General features: G+C 48.7%; 1 long non-coding RNA gene across 1 annotated transcript in view; it reads right to left on the bottom strand.

Moving 5' to 3' along the window:
- Positions 1 to 1446: 1446 nt before the first annotated feature.
- Positions 1447 to 15791, bottom strand: part of LOC139265198 (uncharacterized) — a 128329-nt gene continuing 113984 nt past the window's right edge. The window contains exon 3 of the long non-coding RNA XR_011593498.1: positions 1447 to 1605. This is a non-coding gene — a long non-coding RNA (uncharacterized lncRNA). The remainder of the gene's footprint in view (positions 1606 to 15791) is intronic.

Raw genomic sequence — 15791 nt, 5'->3', positions numbered from 1 at the left:
CTGCGGGCGAGGAGCTCCGTGTCTCATCTGTCCTGCTGCAGGTCCTCCACTCCACTGAGGGCAGTGAGGAGGTGGAGGAGGAGCCTGCAGCAGCAGCATCCAGTGTTCCTGCGGCCATGTCCTCTTCGACCGAGGAGGCAGCGGGGCTAAGTGCTTTGCCGCAGGGCACCCCGAGTGGTTCCATGCCGGTGCCGATCCCGCGGAGGTTGGTTCGGTGCAGTCGGACTGCTCCAACACCAGCGGATCTAAGTGTGGACATGGTGAACTTGTCCAGGACGAGCGTTGACATTGGTCGGGAGCTCCTCCAGGCAATGGGAGGCTTATCTGGCCAGGTTGCCACACTGTCCACGATTGTCAATGAAAAGATGACGCGGATAGCGTTGGCCCTGGAGATAATACCCAGGAACACTGGTGCCAGAGGGCTATCAGTGGTCCCGGAATCCTGCACTGCACCCCAAGGTGCTGCATCCCCCTTGCCAGAGACACATGCGGGCCAGGAGGAAGGTCATGCTTCTGGCTCGGAGGACATTTCATGGGAAGCAGCGCTAGGGGTGCACTGCAGCAAAGCGGCTTGGAGTTGGTCAGGGAAGGGGAAGAGGTGGGGTACAGACCCGGGGGTGGGGGGGCTGGGGGGAGGAAAGGAGGGGCGTGGCCACAGGTAGGGATGGAGGGGGGGAGGGAGTGGGTTTGTTATTTGTTCTATGTTTAATTTTTTTTAAATTGTTGCCTGTTGGGTGGGTGGGTTGGTTTTTAGGGTGGTTGTTTAAATTGTTTGTTGTTGTTCAATTTTTCACTGTTGTGATGGTTTGGGGGAACGGGGTTGCATGCGTGTTTATTAAAATTGTTGTTGTAGTTGTTGTATTTGTTGTTTGTATGTTCAAAATTTGGTGTGGGGGTGGGGGAGGGGATGCTGTTGTGTTATGTTTCTGAATTTTTTTTAAAATTCTTTATTAACGTTAATTTTTTTTTATTTAACTAAACATTGTTGTGCATTGTCTTCAGATAGCAGTAACGGTAAACACCGTTGAGTCCATGCCATGAAAGGCGAACATTAAACGTAACTTAAATCAACCGTAACTGTAACCAACGTAACGCAAATCGTTCATTTATGAGCTGCTGATGTTACAGTCTTGCAGCTGTGTAACCACCACGGGCCCTTTCCTATGGACAAGAGGGCGGTGGGGGCATGGTTCAGTCTGATTGTCTTCCCTGAGGCCATCGTCCACCTCCACTTCTTCCTCTTCCGTCTCTCCTCTCTCCTGAGGTGGACCGGCAGTCCTATCTGGCAATTCTTGTCCCCTCCTGATAGCCACGTTATGCAACATGCAGCACACCACAGTGAATTGCAGTCGTGATGGTGCTGTTAGGCTGCAGATCACCCTTAATGAGCTGACATATCTCATTGATGACCTCCTTTTGGAAGCACAGTCTCCTAAGGCACGTGTTCTCAGACAAGTTCAGATAAGACCGCTTCTCCCTGTAAGTGCGTCAGGTATAAGTTCTCCTCCTCCTCAGTCTGCCACCTCTTTGATTGGGTACATAATGCTCTTCAACATACCTTCTTCCGTATCTAGTCTGCAGCATGTGAGTGGTCATCAATACTGGCTGAGAAATTACAGGCCCCATTACAATTACTATTATACATATTCTTCAGAAATAATATACTGTCCTCCTAAAATTCATATTACAAATTCAATTAGACCACAATGTGATAAGATGTTCCTTCAGATTTTATACTCACCTTAAAATAACCCACAGATTAAATCAAAACTCCCCAGAACTTGAAGCAGCCTTTAATAAGAAATGTCCTTCGATTTACAAAATGGATTCTATACCGCTGGGTTAAGGTCAGGTGAGTGCAGCTTTTTTTCAGCGTTTTTTTTGGGCGAGCGATATTTTCGGCGATACATGTGCGAGATGCCAAAAGTAACATTCGGCAATATTCTGGGTGGTTTCTGGCCGTTAGTTTCCTTTAAAAACTGTATTTTGGGCAGTGCACTATTGTTGACGTCATAAAAATATGGGCGGGCGGTTTAACTAATTCTCGATGTTAACTTGATGCCGAAACTAACGCTGGCGATAAATGGACGTTAGTTTCTATTTTTAGGGGAAATGGGCAATAAATGGGCGTTATACTTCATCTCAGCGGTTAACTGGGTGGTAAGTGGGCAGTAGCGAGGCGAAATTGATGGAAAGTCTAGTCCATAAACACAATTATTGCCTTCAATATTACATTTTTTTAAATTTCCTGAGGACAGTTCTTTACCATTTGGGAATTTAAAAAAAACACAACTTAGGGATGATTTCCCACCTCACTTTTTCCCAGAATGACTCTAAGTCGGGCTGGGCTGCCATTCCAAGGCTGCCCGTGACTACTTCCTGAATGTTCTGCTGGACTGTGCTGGACAGACACATTCCAGTGAAGCGCTATTGATAAGAATATGTGATTTGACATATTTCTTCTCAACGATGCCATGGCCACACTGGATGGTAGAAGCTGTCTGTCTATCCCCCACATATGTTGTACAACAACAACTTGTATTGATATAGCGCCTTTAACGGCGTGAAACGTTCCACGTCGCTTCACAGGAATATTATGAGATAGAAATTTGACACTGAGCCACGTGAGAAATCAGGGCAGGTAACCAAAGGCCTGGTCAAAGAGGTAGGTTTTAAGGAATGTCTTGAAGGAGGAAAGAGAGGTAGAGAGACAGAGAGGTTTAGCCAGGGAATTCCAGAGCTTAGGGCCTAGGCACAGCCACCAATGGTTGAACGATTACAATCAGGGATGCTCAAGAGGGCAGAATTAGAGGAGCGCAGATATCTCGGGGGGTTGTGGGGCTGGAGGAGATTACAGAGATAGGGAGGGGCAAGGGCATGGAGGGATTTGAAAATAGGGATGAGAATTTTGAAATCAAGGTGTTGCTTAACCGGGAGCCAATGTAGGTCAGCGAGCACAGGGGTGATGGGTGAATGGGACTTGGTGTGAGTTAGGACATGGGCAGCTGAGTTTTGGATCTACCTCTAGGGTAGATTGTGGGAGGCCAGCCAGGAGTGCGTTGGAATAGTCAAGTCTAGATGTAACAAAGGCATGGATGAGGGCTTCAGCAGCGGATGAGCTGAGGCAAGGGCGGAGATGGGCAATGGGAGAAGTGGAAATAGGCGATCTAGTTATGTGAAGATATGTGGTCGAAAGCACATTTTAGGGTCCAATTTGACACCAAGGTTGCAAATAGTGTGGTTCAGGCTCAGACAGGAGTTGGGGAAAGGGATGGAGTCTGTGGCTAGGGAACGGAGTTTGTGGCGTGGTTGTAGCTCCGATGTAGGGGGAATATTAAAAGTGAACTCCCTCCTCCCCAGAGGAGCGTTAGCACTGACCCACCGATCGATTACTCTCCTTCTTCAGGTTTTTTTAAATTTCAGGAGAAAACAAACAGGTGCAGGAAACAAGCAGTGACATCACTCATGAGACTTTATATGTGGGCTGGAGTCACATGTATGGCAGTCAGGGTAAGGTTGGCAACTTTCCTTCCCTAAAGGACATAAATGAGCCAGTTGGGGTTTTAGAGCACCAACAGTTTTATGGTCACTTTTACTAATACCAGAATTGATACGTCCTTACTACACAGTATAAATGCACACGAGGCCCATGCTTGAGAGAAGGTCAGTCTATGACCTGTCCTTTATTCCTTAGCACTCAAGTGATGAAGGTGGGTGGAGCTTCCCCTTTTATACCTGAAGGTCCAGGTTAGGAGTGTCTCCCACCTAGTGTTCAGTGTTCTCACGGTGTACAACTTTAGGTCAGTTTATACATGGGTTACAATGCTGGTTGAATACATGACATCACCTCCCCCCCCCCGCCAAAGTCTTATTGGGATCACAGGTTGAGTCTCTCTGGTGGTTTACGCTCCCTTGTAGAGCGCCTGAGTTGGGGCTCTGGTTGTTGGGCGCTGGCCTGAGTGTCTGCTGTTGCAGTGCCTCAGGCCTGTCCGGACTGCCCACAGTGACTGGGCTCTCCTCCCTTTGGTTCCGGTGTTTGGTCACCTGTGGTGGAGTGAACTCTATATCGTGTTCTTCCTCTGCTTCTTCAATGGGGTTGCTGAACCTCCTTTTTGTTTGATCCACATGTTTGTGGCAGATTTGTCCATTGGTAAGTTTAACTACCAGAATCCTATTTCCCTCTTTGGCAACCACAGTGCCTGCGAGCCATTTGGGCCCTGCAGCGTAGTTGAGGACAAAAACAGGATCATTTACATCAATACATCGCGCCCTCGCATTCCTGTCATGGTAGTGATATTGTGACTGGCGCCTGCTCTCGACAATTTCTTTCATGGTGGGGTGTATAAGGCTTAATCGGTTATTTGAGCGTCCTTTTCATTAGTAGCTCTGTGGGTGGAACCCCTGTGAGCAAGTGTGGTCGGGATCTATAGGCCAACAGGAAGCGTGATAAGCGGGTTTGTAGGGAACCCCCTCGGAATCTGAGCATCCCCTGTTTGATTATCTGCACTGCTCGTTCTGCCTGGCCGTTTGAGGCTGGCTTGAACGGTGCCATTCTAACATGGTTAATTCCATTGCCTGCCATGAAGTCCTGGAATTCAGTGCTTGTGAAGCACAGGCCATTGTCGCTGACCAAGATGTCCGGTAGACCGTGGGCGGTGAACATTGCCCGTAGACTTTCTACTGTGGCAGAGGATGTGCTTGTATGCCCGGGTGCCCATTGTGGAGTTCTCTGATGAACACCTCTCTGCTCATCTGGGGCATGACTACACGGTTTCCCCACAGTAGGCAATCGGCCTGAATCGAGAGTTCATCCTTGCGCCTGTGAAATGGTTTAAATTTCTCAGGGCATGCCCTGTACGTGGCTGCCCAGTCCCCATTCAGGACACATTTCTTGACTAGAGACAATAGCGGGTCTTTATTTGTCCAGACTTTAATCTGACGGGCTGTCACGGGTGAGCCTTCGCTTCCGAAAGCTTCAACAGCCATGACCATCTCAGCACCATGCTCGGTAGCCCCCTCAGTGGTGGCTAGTGGGAGCCTGCTGAGTGCATCGGCGCAGTTTTCGGTGCCTGGTCTGTGCCAAATTGTGTAGTCATAGGCATCTAACGTGAGTGCCCACCTCTGTATGCGGGCCGATGCGTTTGCATTTATGGCCTTGTTGTCGGCCAAAAGGGACGTTAGGGGTTTGTGATCTGTCTCCAGCTCAAATTTCCTGCCAAACAGGTACTGGTGCATTTTCTTTACTGCATATACACATGCGAGCGCCTCCTTTTCTACCATCCCGTAGCCCCTTTCTGCCTGGGACAGACTCCTGGAGGCATAAGCTACCGGCTGTAACTGACCCTTGGCATTGACATGCTGCAACACACACCCGACACCATAGGACGACGCATCGCACGTTAACACAAGTTTCTTACATGGGTCATATAGCGTTAACAGATTGTTGGAACATAACAAATTGCATGCTCTATTAAAAGCCCTTTCCTGGCTGTCCCCCCCAGATCCATTCGCGACCTTTGCGTAGGAGCACGTGTAGCGGCTCTAGCAGCGTGCTCAATTTGGGAAGAAAGTTACCAAAATAGTTCAGGAGCCCCAGGAACGAACGCAGCTCCGTCGTGTTATGGGGTCTGGGTGCTCTCTGGATCGCTTCTGTCTTAGATGCAGTAGGGCTGATCCCGTCTGCTGCTACCCTCATCCCCAGGAATTCTACCTCTGGAGCTAGGAAGACGCACTTCGCCTTTTTACGTCGCAGACCTACCCGGTCCAGTCTGCGTAGCACCTCCTCCAGGTTGTGGAGGTGTTCTTCAGTATCGTAACCCGTAATGAGGATGTCGTCCTGAAAAACCACCGTCCCTGGAATCGACTTGAGGAGGCTTTCCATATTTCATTGGAAGATCGCGGCGGCCGAGCGAATCCCGAACGGACATCTGTTGAACTCAAACAACCCCTTGTGTGTCGTGATGGTGGTCAGCTTCTTCGACTCACTCGCCAGCTCCTGGGTCATGTAAGCTGAGGTCCGGTCCAATTTTGAAAAAAGTTTGCCACCGGATAGCGTCGCAAAGAGGTCCTCCGCTCTCGGTAGCGGGTACTGGTCTTGGAGTGACACCCGATTAATGGTGACCTTGTAATCGCCACATATCCTGACCGACCCATCCGCCTTGAGCACCGGCACAATCGGGCTCGCCCAGTCACTGAATTCGACTGGCGAGATGATGCCTTCCCTCAACAGGCGGTCCAATTCGCCTTCTATCTTTTCCCGCATCACGTACGGCACCGCTCTGGCCTTGTGGTGTACTGGTCTGGTGTTCGGGTTTATGTGAATCACAACCTTGGCCGCCATGAAAGTGCCAATGCCGGGTTGAAATAATGAGTCAAATTTATCCAGGACCTGTGAGCATGACACTCGCTCCACAGAGGAAATTGAATTGACATCGCTCCATTTCTAGTTCATGACAGCAAGCCAACTCCTCCCCTGTAGTGCGGGACCGTCCCCTGGGACAATCCAGAGTGGCAACCTGTTCTCCGAATCTTTGTGGGTCACGACTACTGTGGCGCTGCCTAGCACCGGAATGATCTGCTTTGTGTAAGTCCGTAGCTGTGCGTCAATCGGCGATAATTTTGGCCTCCTGGCCTTGGACGCCCACAACTTTTCGAACTGTTTGATACCCATCAGGGACTGGCTGGCACCCGTGTCTAACTCCATTGATACTGGGATGCCATTGAGGAGCACTTTCATCATTATCGGTGGCATCCTGGTGTATGAACTGTATACGTGCTCCACATGAACTCGCTGAACTTTAGCTTCCAGCAAATTCCCCCAGTGTCCATTTCTGCAATTTCTGCAGCTATTTTGCTCATCTCTGCAAACTCCGGCTGAATGTATGCCTCCACGCCTCCAGCATGAGTTGCGGTTTGAAACAAAAGGTCCCTTGCCAGTCGATCGTCCCTGACTACCCCTGTTATTGTCCTTGAGTGCACCATTAACAGGTGTTGATGGCCCCATTACTGGCCGCATTGTCCCTTGCAATGGCGTGAATCGCTGTTCAGCTTGCCAATGTCTCTGTCGAACTCCCCCTCTGGGTTCGACTACATGTTGGGGCATGCCTGACTGCCCTTGTCTGCCTGGAGAACTGTGTGCTGCTTTAACAATGTTGAATCTCTGTCCCAACCATTCCTTAACACAGTACCTCTCGTCTGTTCTGCTAGTGGCCATGCTCGCGTGGTTTAAATCCCAGTTTCTTGTCGCCATTGATACGTCCTTGCTACACAGTATAAATGTACACGAGGCCCATGCTTGACAGAAGGTCAGTCTGTGACCTGTCCTTTATTCCTTAGCACTCAAGTGATGAAGGTGGGTGGAGCTTCCCCTTTTATACCTGAAGGTCCAGGTTAGGAGTGTCTCCCACCTAGTGGTCAGTGTTCTCACGGTATACAACTTAGGTCAGTTTATACATGGGTTACAATGCTGGTTGAATACATGACAAGAATTTTATTTCCAATTTTTTTTAAACTGTGATTAAATTCTCAAACTGCTGTGGTGGGATGTGAATTGATATACAATGAATTATTTACTTTGGATTACTAGCCCAGTAACTTAACCACCACCCCAACATACCCCGAGACAAACAAGCCCTCCAAATCATGTTGTGCCATCTCCTCCACACCTCGAGAGCTTGGGGAGAGACAAAGGCAAAAGCTTAAGTTTTCTGACAGTAAGTGTAGTATGCTCAGGAGGGTCAGGTGACCTATGGTTCCCAAATCTTTCCACCAACTTTTCCTCACCTCATGTCTGGGTCTGTGGTCGACTAATTGATAGAGATTGACTGCTCTGTTTAATCAACAACTCCATTATCATTGTATCATCCAACTTCCAGGATGGTGGAAAGTGAACTCGAGAGACCTTGGCCTTTTAGGCCTAGCAACCCCTATATAATGCTGGTGGTAATCTAAGTAATGCTAGAGATTACAATAGTCAACCATCAATGGCGTACAGGCGTAAACCAAACACATGGCCTTAGGCTTCTGAAGTGAACTGATACATGTTAAATATTACGTGCCTTTGCAAAGTTTAGCAGGACGCTAAGTAGAGACACTTCCCCCAGATATAATCTGCTGCTCTGTTTGTAATTGGGAAGAGTGTCGAGTCAGATAATTGCCAGTGTCAGCACCCTGTTTTGCATCCGCCAAAGTGTGGCTGCAGCTGTGTTTTGTATAAGAGGCAGGAGTTGTCTGTTTGCTGCACAACAGTGCTGAACTCCACTGGTAATACGTACACGCGGTTCTACTTTGCCCCAGAGATCTAAGCTATGGAGTTCATTGTGGGAGAGAATTGACTAATTTTGTTCCCACCCGCAATTGTAATTAAAGCTTTGCGAAGAAGTAGTCACCAGCACTTGCACCTTAGTCAAATTAAAAAGCTGAAGGAAAGATCTTGAGGTTTATTGTTAGGCTCACAAACAACACGCAGTTTGTGGTTCCTTCTCCTGCCAGTCATCTCTGCCAAAAGAGTCCTGTTCCTGCAAATCACAAAATTAGCCCACTCGTTTAGTCAGAGATCTTCATGCCGAGGGTTGAGAGTTGACATGTTGAAAAGAGTGGTTTCATGTTGGGCATGACTCAATTCAGCGCTGCGTGTTTACCTTGCTGGCCCTTCCTGACACCAGCATGAGGAGTTGTTCCTCAGGGTTGCTGTTTGACAGTGAAGCAGTCAGCTCACTAATCCTCAGCTCAAGCAGCACGCGGTTCACCAGCTGCCAGCGAGCAAACGCAAGCTGCAAAGTGGCTCTTTCTCCTTTGAAATTACCAACTAATCTCAGTGGCACCAAAATGTTTTAAAGTGGGCTGAGGAATTGGAGCAGCTGATTGCATGGTACAGCCTGGCCTAACACACTTTCAGATTGAAGCAAGCAAGAAAACAGCTGTCACCCGTGGCTCAGTGGGTGGCACTCTCGCCTCTGGCAGCCACACTTGATCAGCTCCGCAGGGCAGACTACATAGTTCGCATGCCAGACACGAGACTCCCAAAGCAAGCGCTCTACTCAGAACTCGTCCATGGCAAACGAGCCAAAGGTGGAAATGTTACAAGGACACCCTCAAAGCCTCCCTGATAAAGGGCTTGAGCACATAAATCCAGACAGACAGGATTGTCGTATTGAGGCTGTTTTTCACATGAGACATTAAACCGAGGCCCCATCAGCCCTCTCAAGTGGACGTATAAAATCCCAGAGCACTATTTTGCCGGAGAGTGGGGGAGTTTTCCCCTGTATCCTGGTCAATATTTATTCCTCATCCAACATCAATAAAACAGATTAACTGGTCATTCGCTTATTTCTGTTTATGGGACTTGCTGTGCACAAATTTACGATCAGTAACTAAACTTCAAAAGTACTTTGTTGAGTGTGAGGTGCTTTGGGACATCCTGAGTTTGTGAAAGACGCTATATAAATGCATGTCTTTCTTAAACTGCTTATTGATGAATATTTGGTTTTCTTTTAGTGTAGCCAGTCTGATTCAAGGAAGCAGCTGATGACATGGACAGGATCTCCTTTGCAGAGGTGCTGCTCATGTGTTTGTGTCACAGTATAGAGGTGATTCTGTGCTCCCAGCAAGGATAGAGATTAGGGGCTACAATGTTGTTGGTTTATCCCTGAACCACTCACTTGGAGCATGGCTCCCCACAGGGAACACACAATGACTGAAACAGTCTTAACGTTCCAACTTTGTTTTACTTTCCACCAATAAATGGTATGGTAGAAAGATTGCACTCTCAACTCGCGGCAGTTGGCGACAGGTGGGAGCAGCGTCGGAGCAGCCTATAAAAGGCCCAGCAGGAGCTCGAGAGTCAGCGGCAGTTGGTGAGAGGCGGGAGCAGCGTCGGAGCGGCCTATAAAAGGTGTACCAGTGCAGCTACAGCGGGAGAGAAAGCAAAAAAGAAGTAGAAAGGAATCAAAAGGTGACGTCACAGCCAATGGGTTAAGTGATTGGCTGGTGATTGGTGAGTAGCTTTTCTTTTTATTTTTATATCAGTAAGTAAACTGTAACATTGTTATTACCAATTTAAGGGTATCTAAGGGTTAAGGCATGGCAGGAGAGCTCGGTCACGTGATATGCTCCTCCTGTGCCATGTGGGAACTCAGGGACGCTTCCGGTGTCCCTGACGACTACGTGTGTAAGAAGTGTATCCGCCTCCATCTCCTGATGGACCACGTTGCGGAATTGGAGCTGAGGGTGGATTCACTCTGGAGCATCCACGATGCTGAGAATGACATAAGTGGCGTGTGTAGTGAGTTGGTCTTACCGCATGAGAAGGATCCACAGCCAGCTAGGGAATGGAAGACCAGCAGGAAGAGTAGTACAAAGAAGGTAGTGCAGGGGTCCCATCTGGTGATCCCCCTGCAAAACAGATACACTGTTTTGAGTGCTGTTGAGGGAGATGACTCATTAGGGGAGAGCAACAGCAGCCAAGTTCATGGCACCGTGGCTGGCTCTGTTGTACAGGAGGGCATAAAAAAGAGTGGGAGAGTGATAGTGATAGGGGATTCAATCATAAGGGGAATAGATAGGCGTTTCTGCGGCCGCAACCGAGACTCCAGGATGGTATGTTGCCTCCCTGGTGCAAGGGTCAAGGATGTCTCCGAGCGAGTGCAGGACATTCTGAAAAGGGAGGGAGAACAGCCAGTTGTCGTGGTGCACATTGGTACCAACGACATAGGTAAAAAAAGGGATAAGGTCCTACGAGACGAATTTAAGGAGCTAGGAGTTAAATTAAAAAGTAGGACCTCAAAAGTAGTAATCTCGGGATTGCTACCAGTGCCACGTGCTAGTCAGAGTAGGAATCGCAGTATAGCACAGATGAATACGTGGCTTGAGCAGTGGTGCAGCAGGGAGGGATTCAAATTCGTGGGGCATTGAACAGGTTCTGGGGGAGGTGGGACCAGTACAAACCGGACGGTCTGCACTTGGGCAGGAACGGAACCAATGTCCTAGGGGGAGTGTTTGCTAGTGCTGTTGGTGAGGAGTTAAACTAATATGGCAGGGGGATGGGAACCAATACAGGGAGACAGAGGGAAACAAAAAGGAGACAAAAACAAAAGACAGAAAAAAGATGAGTAAAAGTGGAGGGCAGAGAAACCAAAGGCAAGAAACAAAAAGGGCCACTGAATATAAAAGGGCTGCAGGCGGGGTAAAAACTAAAAATCATGGTTTAAAAACTAGGATGAAAACACTCTACCTAAATGCACGCAGCATTAGAAATAAAGTAAATGAGTTGACGGCACAAATCATTACAAATGGGTATGATTTGGTGGCCATTACAGAAACATGGTTGCAAGGTGGCCAAGACTGGGAATTAAACATACAGGGGTATCTGACGATTCAGAAAGATAGGCAAGAAGGGAAAGGAGGTGGGGTAGCTCTGTTAATAAAGGATGATATCAGGGCAGTTGTGAGGGATGATATTGGCTCCAATGAACAAAATGTTGAATCATTGTGGGTGGAGATTAGAGATAGTAAGGGGAAAAAGTCACTGGTCGGCGTAGTTTATAGGCCCCCAAATAATAACTTCATGGTGGGGCAGGCAATAATCAAGGGAATAATGGAGGCATGTGAAAAAGGAACGGCAGTAGTTATGGGGGATTTTGACCTACATATCGATTGGTCAAATCAAATCGCAGGGGGTAGCCTGGAGGAGGAATTCATAGAATGCATACGGGATTGTTTCTTAGAACAGTATGTAACAGAGCCTACAAGGGAGCAAGCCATTTTGGATCTGGTCCTATGTAACGAGACAGGAAAAATAAACGATCTCCTAATAAAAGATCCTCTCGGAATGAGTGATCACAATATGGTTGAATTTGTAATACAGATTGAGGATGAGGAAGTTGTATCAGAAACGAGCGTACTATGCTTAAACAAAGGGGACTACAGTGGGATGAGGGCAGAGTTGGCTAAAGTAGACTGGAAACAAGGACTAAACGGTGGCACAATTGAGGAACAGTGGAGGACTTTTAAGGAGCTCTTTCATAATGCGCAACAAAAATATATTCCAGTGAAAAAGAAGGGTGGCAAGAGAAGAGATAACCAGCCTTGGATAACCAAGGAAATAAAGGAAAGTATCAAATCAAAGACCAATGCGTATAAGGTGGCCATGGTTAGTGGGAAACTAGAGGATTGCGAAAATTTTAAGCAACAGCAAAGAATGACTAAAAAAGCAATAAAGAAAGGGAAGATAGATTACGAAGGTAAACTTGCGCAAAACATAAAAACAGATAGTAAAAGCTTTTACAGATATATAAAACGGAAAAGAGTGACTAAAGTAAATGTTGGTCCCTTAGAAGATGAAAAGGGGGATTTAATAATGGGAAATGTGGAAATGGCTGAGACCTTAAACAATTATTTTGCTTCGGTCTTCACAGTGGAAGACACAAAAACCATGCCAACAATTGCTGGTCATAGGAATGTGGGAAGGGAGGACCTTGAGATGATCACTATCACTAGGGAGGTAGTGCTGGACAGAATAATGGGACTGAAGGTAGACAAGTCCCCTGGTCCTGATGAAATGCATCCCAGGGTATTAAAAGAGATGGCGGAAGTTATAGCAGATGCATTTGTTATAATCTACCAAAATTCTCTGGACTCTGGGGAGGTACCAGCGGATTGGAGAGCAGCTAATATAACGCCTCTGTTTAAAAAAGGGGGCAGGCAAAAGGCAGGTAACTATAGGCCGGTTAGTTTAACATCTGTAGTGGGGAAAATGCTTGAAACTATCATTAAGGAAGAAATAGCGGGACATCTGGATAGGAATAGTGCAATCAAGCAGATGCAGCATGGATTCATGAAAGGGAAATCATGTTTAACTAACTTACTGGAATTCTTTGAGGATATAACGAGCATGGTGGATAGAGATGTACCGATGGATGTGGTGTATTTAGATTTCCAAAAGGCATTCGATAAGGTGCCACACAAAAGGTTACTGCAGAAGATAAAGGTACGCGGAGTCAGAGGAAATGTATTAGCATGGATAGAGAATTGGCTGGCGAACAGAAAGCAGAAAGTCGGGATAAATTAGTCCTTTTCCGGTTGGAAATCAGTGGTTAGTGGTGTGCCACAGGGATCAGTACTGGGACCACAACTGTTTACAATACACATAGATGACCTGGAAGAGGGGACAGAGTGTAGTGCAACAAAATTTGCAGATTACACTAAGATTAGTGGGAAAGCGGGTTGTGTAGAGGACTCAGAGAGGCTGCAAGGAGATTTGGATAGGTTAAGCGAATGGGCTAAGGTTTGGCAGATGGAATACAATGTCGGAAAGTGTGAGGTCATCCACCTTGGGAAAAAAAACAGTAAAAGGGAATATTATTTGAATGGGGAGAAATTACAACATGCTGTGGTGCAGAGGGACCTGGGGGTCCTTGTGCATGAATCCCAAAAGGTTAGTTTGCAGGTGCAGCAGGTAATCAGGAAGGCGAATGGAATGTTGGCCTTCATTGCGAAAGGAATGGAGTACAAAAGCAGGGAGGTGTTGCTGCAACTGTATAAGGTATTGGTAAGGCCGCACCTGGAGTACTGCGTGCAGTTTTGGTCACCTTACTTAAGGAAGGATATACTAGCTTTGGAAGGGGTACAGAGACGATTCACTAGGCTGATTCGAGAAATGAGGGGGTTACCTTATGATGATAGATTGAGTAGACTGGGTCTTTACTCCTTGGAGTTCAGAAGGATGAGGGGTGATCTTATAGAAACATTTAAAATCATGAAAGGGATAGACAAGATAGAGGCAGAGAGGTTGTTTCCTTTGGTGGGGGAGACTAGAACTAGGGGGCACAGCCTCAAAATACGGAGGAGCCAATTTAAAACCGAGTTGAGAAAGAATTTCTTCTCCCAGAGGGTTGTGAATCTGTGGAATTCTCTGCCCAAGGAAGCAGTTGAGGCTGGCTCATTGAATGTTTTCAAGTCAAAGATAGATAGATTTTTAAGCAATAAGGGAATTAAGGGTTACCGGGAGAGGGCGGGGAAGTGGAGCTGAGTCCACAACCAGATCAGCCATGATCTTATTGAATGGCGGAGCAGGCTCGAGGGGCTAGATGGCCTACTCCTGTTCCTAATTCTTATGTTCTTATGTTCTTATGGGGCTCTTCCCAGCTTGTGAGCCACAATTCACCTGAGATGTTGCCTCATAACTTGAATACAGGAGCCGCCCATCCCACAGGGGCACAGGGGGCCGGCCTGTCTCTGTTTAACCCAGGTTCACAGCCCTGTTACCACTGATGTCAGCTGCCGCTGGGCTTTGACGGCTGGAGTACACAGAGAGCACCAGTTACCCAGACTGTGGGAGGTTTGAATCGGCTGATTTGATTGGCCATCAAGAACAAGTGGGCTGTTGCCCATCAAATTCTGGCAATGAGCCAGGCCTGACTGAGGCAAAGAGGATCAGGCCGGCGTGTTGTCAGACTCACGGCAGGGGACTGCTCAGCAAGCATCAGATAGGGTGGCTCCGGTCATTGGGAATGATGCAACCATAGCATTAGGAATCAGGGGCAAATGACCAAACCTTAATACAGCGTCACTGTTGGCCACCGAGACTCAGGTCAAAGAACACACCACAGACCAGGATCAAATCTGGAATCGTCCTGGTCTCTGTATAGCTCAGCCATTGGCTGATAAACTGCAAGCAACACTCCATCCTGTTTATCCCATCAATGACTGCTGCTTGTCTCCAACTCCCAGCACTCCCGTACTCATTTCCACAACACAACCTCCTCCCTTGTCTGATTCAGCAATACTGATTCAGCTCCCCCGTCAATGGAGTCATTTTTTGCAAAACTTAAAAATGTTGCAGTTTCTTTCATCCCTTTCACCCCTTTCACTAATTCTCCACCATCCTTACTACTCTCCTCATTGCACCCCCCACTATTATCCCTCACTCCCCCCTCACTGCCCTCCTCACTCCCCGCTCACTCACTCCCTCACTTTCCCACACAGCCTCCCCTCACTGTCCCCCTCACTCCCCCCTCACTGCCCCCACACGATCCCCCTCACTGCCCCCACACTCTCCCCCTCACAGCCCCCCTCACTGCCCCCAAACTTTCCCCCTCACTGTCCCCCCCCACTGCACCCACACTCTCCCCCTCATTGCCCCCTCACTGCCCCCACACTCTCACCCTCACTGTCCCCCCCCCCACTGCCCCCCTCACTGCCCCCACACACTCCCCCTCACTGTCCCCCCTCACTGCCCCTCCACTCTCCCCCTCACTGCCTCCACACTCCCCCCTCTCTCCCCCCTCACTGCCCCCACACTCTCACCCTCACTGTCCCCCCCCACTGCCCCCCTCACTGCCCCCACACACTCCCCCTCACTGTCCCCCCTCACTGCCCCTCCACTCTCCCCCTCACTGCCTCCACACTCCCCCCCTCTCTCCCCCCTCACTGCCCCCACACTCTCACCCCTCATGTGCCTCCCCTCACTGTCCCCCTCACTGTCCCCCTCATTGTCCCCCCTCACTGTCCCCCTCACTGTCCCCCCTCTCTCCCCCCTCACTGCCCCCACACTCCCCCCCCTCACTCCCCCCCTCAATGCCTTCCCTCTCTCCCCCATCACTGCCCCCACACTCTCGCCCTCACTGCCCCCCTCACTGCTCCCACACTCCCACCCCTCACCCCCCCCTCAATGCCTCCCCTCTCGCCCCCCTCACTGCCCCCCTCACTGCCTCCACTCACTCCCCCCTCACTGCCCCCCCCTCACTGCCTCCACTCACCCCCCCCTCACTGCCTCCACTCACTCCCCCCTCACT

Source organism: Pristiophorus japonicus, chromosome 6 (genome assembly GCF_044704955.1).
Source record: "Pristiophorus japonicus isolate sPriJap1 chromosome 6, sPriJap1.hap1, whole genome shotgun sequence".
Taxonomy (NCBI): domain Eukaryota; kingdom Metazoa; phylum Chordata; class Chondrichthyes; family Pristiophoridae; genus Pristiophorus; species Pristiophorus japonicus.
The sequence above is the reverse complement of the archived record's forward strand: the minus strand, read 5'-3'. Positions and strand labels throughout refer to the sequence as shown.